Below are 7,719 nucleotides of genomic sequence, written 5' to 3'. Positions count from 1 at the left end.
TGTATATATATATATATATATATATATATATATATATATATATATATATATATATATATATATATATATATATATATATATATGTGTGTGTGTGTGTGTGTACATTCTCATTTAGTTCAGAATTTCGGCTTTATTAGAAAGGAAGGAACATCTAATAAAAAGCAAAACTGGCACAAGCTTTATTATATGATTACTAGTACTGCTATGGAGACATGCAGCAAACATATTTGCAGTTTTCTATTACTATAGGAGAAATATAAAATATATCTTTTGCATTGCTAAAATGTATCCAACTCATTTCTTTTTGTCATCAATGTTTTTTTTTATCTAACAGAAAGCAGCCACAGCAGAGTGTGAGCAGATTTATTTTGCAAGCGCTTAGTGATCTAAGGCATATGCTTTTAATAAAGAAGAAGAAAAAAAGAAAGTATTTGTATGATTACAGTCAATGAAGGAACCTGCAGAACAACTTAAATAAAAATCTTAGTGTAATTTTGGTAGGCCAACCTCTCCTGGGAAGGTTCACCATGTTTTCCCCATGTGTGAAAAATAACTCTCACTGTGCTCCACTGGTGTCCCAAATATGTAGAAAATGCTTTAAAAAACTAGTTTCAGGCTAATGAATTTCAGTGGCATAATTTATTTTCGGTTCTTTAATATCATTAGATGTTGAATTTGTTTATTGAAGCCAACCTACTGGAAGTGCAAAGCACTGCCATTTTTGCAATACTTGAATACTCTTGCAGTACTCTTACTTGGTTTTGGCTGGTGAAATTGCACAGAGCAAACTAAAATTAGGTCATAATGTTACTTATATATATAACTTATATAACAAGATTTGCGAATATATTTTCCAGTTGGTCAGGTTGGTCGGAGATCCTTTTTATCCTTTATTAACCATCATTAAAAAAAGAACTTTGTTCGTTCCTCCATGTTCTTGTCAGGCTCTGGGGCAGGTTACCTCATCACTTTTACATATTTATAAACTATTTTAAAACCTTTGGATCTCATGTTTCTACTTATACTTCAGATTGGAGACAGTTTAGAAATATACTTTCTAATATAATTTACCAAAAACCTGTTCAAAGATTTTACATTTGTTCTGCTGCACTTGGACAACACTTTCAAATTTGACTTAAAAACAAAAAACAACAAAAACAGTTTCATATATATACATTTTTCTACTTTCTGGGCATTAATTTAATCTCTTAAAATCAAATTTATGTAATTCCATTGTTAAAACCGATGGAACGGTGTTTAGCGTTAGAATAAACATAATCAAGGCATTTATCTGTTTTTAGCATAACTTTGAACAGTTCTCACCACATTAATTACCTAAGCACAATAACTACAGATGCTTTTGCCGCCTAAGGTTTTTAATGAGTAGGAAAACTTTTTAAAGGATGAACTTTGCTGAAGAGACTCTTGAGATCTAACCCTGCATGTGTTTGTAAAATTGCAGCTGAAGAGAGCTTGAAGAATAAAAGAGGGATGTTTATAAAAAAAAAGAAAAAGTACTAGTCCTAACTAGCACTCTTAGCTCCAGTATTCCCACACAAATTAGCATAAATTTCATAGTCTAAGTTATGGACCGTGGCTGAAGCGTGTTATTAGTCTATCTTTAGATGGTAGTACAGGCCGATCATGCTGAGGCTTGTTGTTGCCTCATTGAAAGCACCCTGGTATTACACCCTGCGGATTGACAGTGGGTCTTAAGATCGTGGGATTGGTTCACATATTAATTCATGTCTGTTTAGATGCGCAGAAAAGAAACAGGTGTTGGGTGTTTACGTGCGTTAGAGTGGGAAAGGACTTGTGTGTCTTTGTGTTTTTGCGGTGATGTTTGTTTGAAGACACTGGATATTTGTGAGTGTGTGTGCGTGTTTGTGTGTGTATGAACTGACAGAAGGGTGGGGGGGCTTTATTGAAAAGTACTCTCTCCTCCCCTGTTCAACATGCTGGATTAGCACCAGCAGTTTCCCATGGAGCTGTCCCTCCCAGCCCCCTACCCATTTGCATAAGGCGCAGACAGGCGGAGATGTGACAAACAAACCTGGCACACACAGCGCCGGCTGCCTTCTTTACATGAACTCTTTCACTCACTCCCACCGTGACAAGAAAGACGTACAAGACGGCGACCCAAGAAATCCACCTGTGCAACTTTTCCCCATGATGAAAAAGAGTTAAAGGCAGAAGCCGCACCGAGTTTCTGTTTCACCAGTGTTTTTCTAGTTTACATTTTTTTTTTGCCCAACTATATGATTTTAAAAGATGGCAAGAGTATGACCATATTTAATAGAGAAAAATACAGGCTTTACAAACCTACAGGTTATCGTGCTTAACCTAAGAACTCATTAAACCACTTCTGGTGGTAATAACTGCCATGAATTCAACTTTGTTGGAGGGCTGTCTTACATAACGTCACAAACTGATGCCCCGATATTCTTCTTTAGGACTGTCTGATAGAGACTCTTCATGGACATTCTTTGATTATAGGTATGGTCTTTTTCTAAAATATAGTCAGCTTTATCCCAGATGCCACAGGAAACAAGTCTTCAACAATGTTCCACATTTGCCTAATCAGTCCACAGAATATTTTCTAATAATAACATTTTTTTAATGATGAATATTAATGTGGCCTTTAAATTATGTTTGGATCTCTTTAATGGATGCTCTCTTTCTTATTGTTGAAAGGCAGGACTTAAATTGTCTTATATAGCACTTTTTCAAGTCAGAGGACTTGACCAAAGCGTTTAAACTACATTCAGTCATTCATCCAGTCGCGCACACACTGACGATGGCAAATTACATTGCCCTGGGGCTCACTGCCATACACTGGTGCCACCAGGCCCACTGACCACCATCAGTAGGAAATGTCGGTTAAGTGTCTTGCCCAAGGACACAACTAGCATGAAAGCCAGAGCCGGGCCTCGAACCAGCAACCCTCCGATTGCATGAGTTTGTCCTGCAATCGGAGGGACGCCACTGTTGCCCCAAATTAACTGAGATTACACGCTGTTCTCGGCTCTTGCATGACCTCCGTTACATGATGTGCTCCTTTTGGAACTGTTTTTTTTGTTTTCTTTTACATGTTTGGCTAATGGATCTGATTGTGCTTCATTCCCAAGCTTTTCCATTTCTGGTCCTCAAATTGGTACCAATATTGACCAATTATTCAATTTATCAGTTAAGTACACAAACAATTCTACAAAATCAAACAGTCCTGCATGTAATGATTTTAAAAACAGCATTAACATCCAGAGTAGTTGGTTTTAGTCCATTTTTAGGTGATGTTTTAAAGTAATTCTTTAAACTTCTGTTTCTGAATTTCTCTTTTCAGTCTTTTCAGATCTTCTTCCCTTTATTTTGTTATTGTGTTGTCAAGGTATTTCTTTATTCTACATATCGTTTAATTGTCAGACTTGGATATTTGTAGAGAAAATTAATCTAATTACTTTTTATTTCTGGTTTTAAAATGGGTAAATTTAGTTATTAGTTAGGGTCAGGTTGGTTTAGAAAGCTCCTTTTACTTTATAACTTCAATAATCATTTGGAATCCGTTTTTATTCAGGCCCACTTTTGTGTAGAAAAGGGGATAGTTTGATGATTAGAAAACACTGAGGTGTGGCATAAAAAAAGCTAAAAGTATAAAGGTTTTATCTGACTCTGCATGTGAAGCTTATAGCATTCAGAGCAATCATAATGATTCACAAGCGGAGGAATGCAAAAGGCCAAAGGAGGTGAGACAGTCTTTCATAGCTCTGTCATTTACTCAAAAACTCCCCTAGAATTAAAGTATCCTCCCCCTCATTTTTTTTTCTTCACCAAGATGGTAATGTTCACCTTAAAACATCTTTACTGTACCGTGGCTACATAACACCGCTCTCTGCGCCGCTGTCTGGCCGCCAAGTTCCCATCAAGCTGCTGATTTATGGTGCCTGATGCATTCCTTGGCCCTGCCGAGGAGGCAGTTTAGCTGAAATATGAGAGGAGATGCAGAGAACACACTCAAAGTGAATTTCTCTTTGGGCCCAGCCCTGCAAAAACTGAAAAGCCGGTGCAGAACTTTAAGGGTTTGTGGGTATAAAAAGCAGGATAACCTGACAGATTTCAAGTAATTTAGCTATGTGGCATGTGGTATAAAGTTATAACAAAAAGAGTTTGAAGTGTCATGAGCTCACTAACACCCCTTCACTCTTTTACTGGTTGTGGTGCGCAGCTTTCGTTGTGTAAAATTATACCAGCATTAAAAACTACACCTCCTTCCTTTTTCCTGTCATTTACATGCACTAAATTGCATACAGGTGTGTATAGGATAAGAGCCCAACACCTTTTCCGTCAGATTTCCAGCAAATGGCTCTCTGTTGTTTGCACTTTGAAGGCCTGTAATCAATCATTACAACTTCACAAAGCACTTCGTCTTCATTTGGGTCCTAAAGCAAAATTGGCGATAAACTAAAAGCAGATAAACAGAAACAGGCAGTGGTGTGCGAGGGGGAAAAGTCGCCTTATACAGCGGTTTTCTGCAAGCCTGTGCTGCTTTGTCTGCTCCCGAGTTACAACAGTGTGATTACATGCTTTATTAAGTGCTGAAGTGCTCTCCCTGAGTAAAAGCAGATGTCACCACAAGGTCTGTCACTGAGTTTGGATCTGGGTGCCTGTGGTCAGTGTCTCAGCCCGCCTGCAGCTCGCTGCGGTTTCCCTCCGTTTTTCTGTGCACAAAATCATCACTGAAGAAAGTGGACAAAAAAAAAAAAGTTCAGACCAGAAAAAATTTGCCTGATGTTTCAATTTCCACAGAAAGAAAAGTGAGCTTTAACTGTACAGATTAAAAGAGACTTAAATGAAGAGAACAGACTGAAGGTCCCTTATGTTAAATATCAACCAAAAAAGATCATTATGGTTTTTATCATAATGACCACATAAAGGCTGACATATCAACATAGTCTTTATGCTTTAGCAAACATTCACATTGGCCCTTAACACGCTGTTTTAAAGCTGGCTCTGGTACACACTGCTGGTCAGACTGGGAGTTTCACCTTTGAACCCTTTTAGTGGGAGAGAAAATTATTCCCATAATGTGCTGCATTTAAAGAGCCTTGCAGCCTTGAACCTTTACTCTCATCTTACTACCAAGACAACCTATATTTTAATATATTAAGATCTTGTGTGGATTTTACTCATATGTTGTAGCGGCCTAGTCAAAGAACAAACTTAAATCTAAATGGGAATTTGAGCCAATAGTTGTAAAACTGACCTTCACACAGGTCTTTGAACTAATCTCACTGAGCTTGAGGATAAAAAATAAAAAATAGAAAAAAAGAGTAGATTTTCATTACAAGTAGAGACGAAATCTAAAAAAATTAAATTTTAGCTAAAGGTGCCTCTATAAAGGCTCAATGCAGGGAGGCTGAATATAAATTCAGAATTTTCTTGTAAAAAAAAATCACTTCCCAGTCATCTTGCACAATTATATTAATTTCATGTTAGAAAAAAAGCGATATTAAATATCACTCTAATGGACGCAGAGGAGGCCTATTTTATTTTCTATGCAGATTTAGTCAAGAATTTATTTCATGGATTCAGTTGTTATAAAATAAAAAGTCAAGATGCATTATTGCCAGCTCCAAATCATTTGGTCCAGTCTGTTCCATAAGCACCCTTGATTCGTGCTCCTTTTAAATGTGCATAGTTGTCTTATCGTCTATGAACATGTGGAAGCAGTTCAGGCACAAATGTAAAATCTCTCTCATCTATTTTTTTATTTTTTTTGGCCTGGCTTGCACCTTGTGGAAGAATAAGAGAATATCCTGTATTAAGCAACTTTTTATTGACAGGGCCTTTGCTTCATTTAACAGCCTTAACACCATGTGTGATTTACCACAATCTCACTTACTTAGATACTTTAAAGTTTGCAAATTTGTACGACACACTATCCCCAACTTTTCCTATATACCAGCTGTGTCAAGGTTGGTTGAGGACCCAAATGCAGAGATGAGGGAGGCAGAGAGGAGTTCTTGCAGGTTTAATGAAATAAAAAAACCCACCAAATACAAAAAATAAGAATGAAACTACACTAAATTTAAAACCAGGAGACATCAGGGGAAAACACACATGGGGATCCAAATAACAACGAGAAACAAGCAAAGAGTAACTGAACAGATGGACTACAGGTATATATGGGAGACATAAAAAATGGGAGTACTAATTAGCTAATGGGGAGCAGGTGTAGACATAAGTAACTAGAAGGAGCTAAGGGAAAGAGGACTGGCACAAGGGGGCAACAGAGAGTAACTTAAAAAATGCAATGCTGCATAAATATAACACAAAATGGAAAAGAAACCAATAAACAAGAAAACACAGAATACCATAAATGAAAGTGGAACTGAAAATAAACTCAAACAGAAGTCCATATAGGGACCAATCATAACAAGCTGATTACTGACCTGAAACTAACTTGTGTTTTTCAGGGACTGTACATTTATTTCAGCAGTTATGAGAGTATTTACGTCTTCCTCATGCCTCCTAGCGGTCAAACGTATTTGGAAAAATGAGCTGGGTATACACTTAAAAACTAAATGGTGGAAAGAGGCCCTAGAATGGGTCAACACTACAGTACTGTACATTCCCCTGTGCCAGCATAACATTAAGGTTGCTCACATTCATCTTTCCAAAGCTAAACTTAAAAAGATGTTTAATGCAAGTCATATGTGAACAGGTGCTCCCTGTCTTCACTGAAAAAAAAATTACTTTGGATTAACTTTTAAAAAATCCTGTAATCTGTTGCACCTAAAATCATTCCTTTTTCTAAAATTAAATTTATGATGTGGTAAAAAAATTTGATTTACATTTTGATTTATTAGAAATATATTTTTTTACCTTTTAGACAAAGAAATAAACTTAATTCATGAAAAGTAAATCTATAACTTCTAACAAAGACTATATAAAAGGTTTATCCTTTTTTATAACTTAATTTTTCTATTTAATATTGTTTACAATTACATATACGTAAATATACATTTAATGTGGAATAAAGTAGTGAGAACATTTTTTAATTCCAACTACATGTATTGACCACAGACAGAATTTATATTTCATGATAACGTGGACCTGGACCTTTAGCTTTTAAAACTGTGAAAAGCAGTAATTCCATCCATCCATTTTCTTTACACGCTTGTCCCAAGTGGGGTCTCGAGGGGTGCTGGTGCCTATCTCCAGCAGTCAATGGGCGAGAGGCGGGGTACACCCTGGACAGGTCGCCAGTCCATCGCAGGGCAACACAGAGACACAAAGGACAAACAACCATTCATGCACACACTCAAACCTATAGACAATTTAGAGAAGCCAATTAACCTAACAGTCATGTTTCTGGACTGCGGGAGGAAGCCAGAGTACCCGGAGAGAACCCACACAGGGAGAACATGCAAACTCCATGCAGAAAGACCCCGGGCTAGGAATCAAACCCAGAACCTTCTTGCTGCAAGGCAACAGTGCTACCCACTGTGCCACTGAGCAGCCCCCCCCAAAAAAAGCAGTAATTGTGTCCCATTATTTGTCAGGGTTCCTGTGTGTGTATTTGAGTGCGAGTGATGCCTCTTGCAAGAGTTGATCTTTGTGGAGAACCTGGGTATTCTACACAGGAGGAGCTCATCAGTCTCATCAGAGTGCTGGGCTTTAAAGAGCAGCAGATCCTTCACTCTGTGCTGGTTTCTTGTTGTT

Source organism: Cyprinodon variegatus, unplaced genomic scaffold (genome assembly GCF_000732505.1).
Source record: "Cyprinodon variegatus isolate N-32 unplaced genomic scaffold, C_variegatus-1.0 Scaffold93, whole genome shotgun sequence".
In the NCBI taxonomy this organism is placed as follows: domain Eukaryota; kingdom Metazoa; phylum Chordata; class Actinopteri; order Cyprinodontiformes; family Cyprinodontidae; genus Cyprinodon; species Cyprinodon variegatus.
This window is presented reverse-complemented; position numbering follows the sequence as displayed.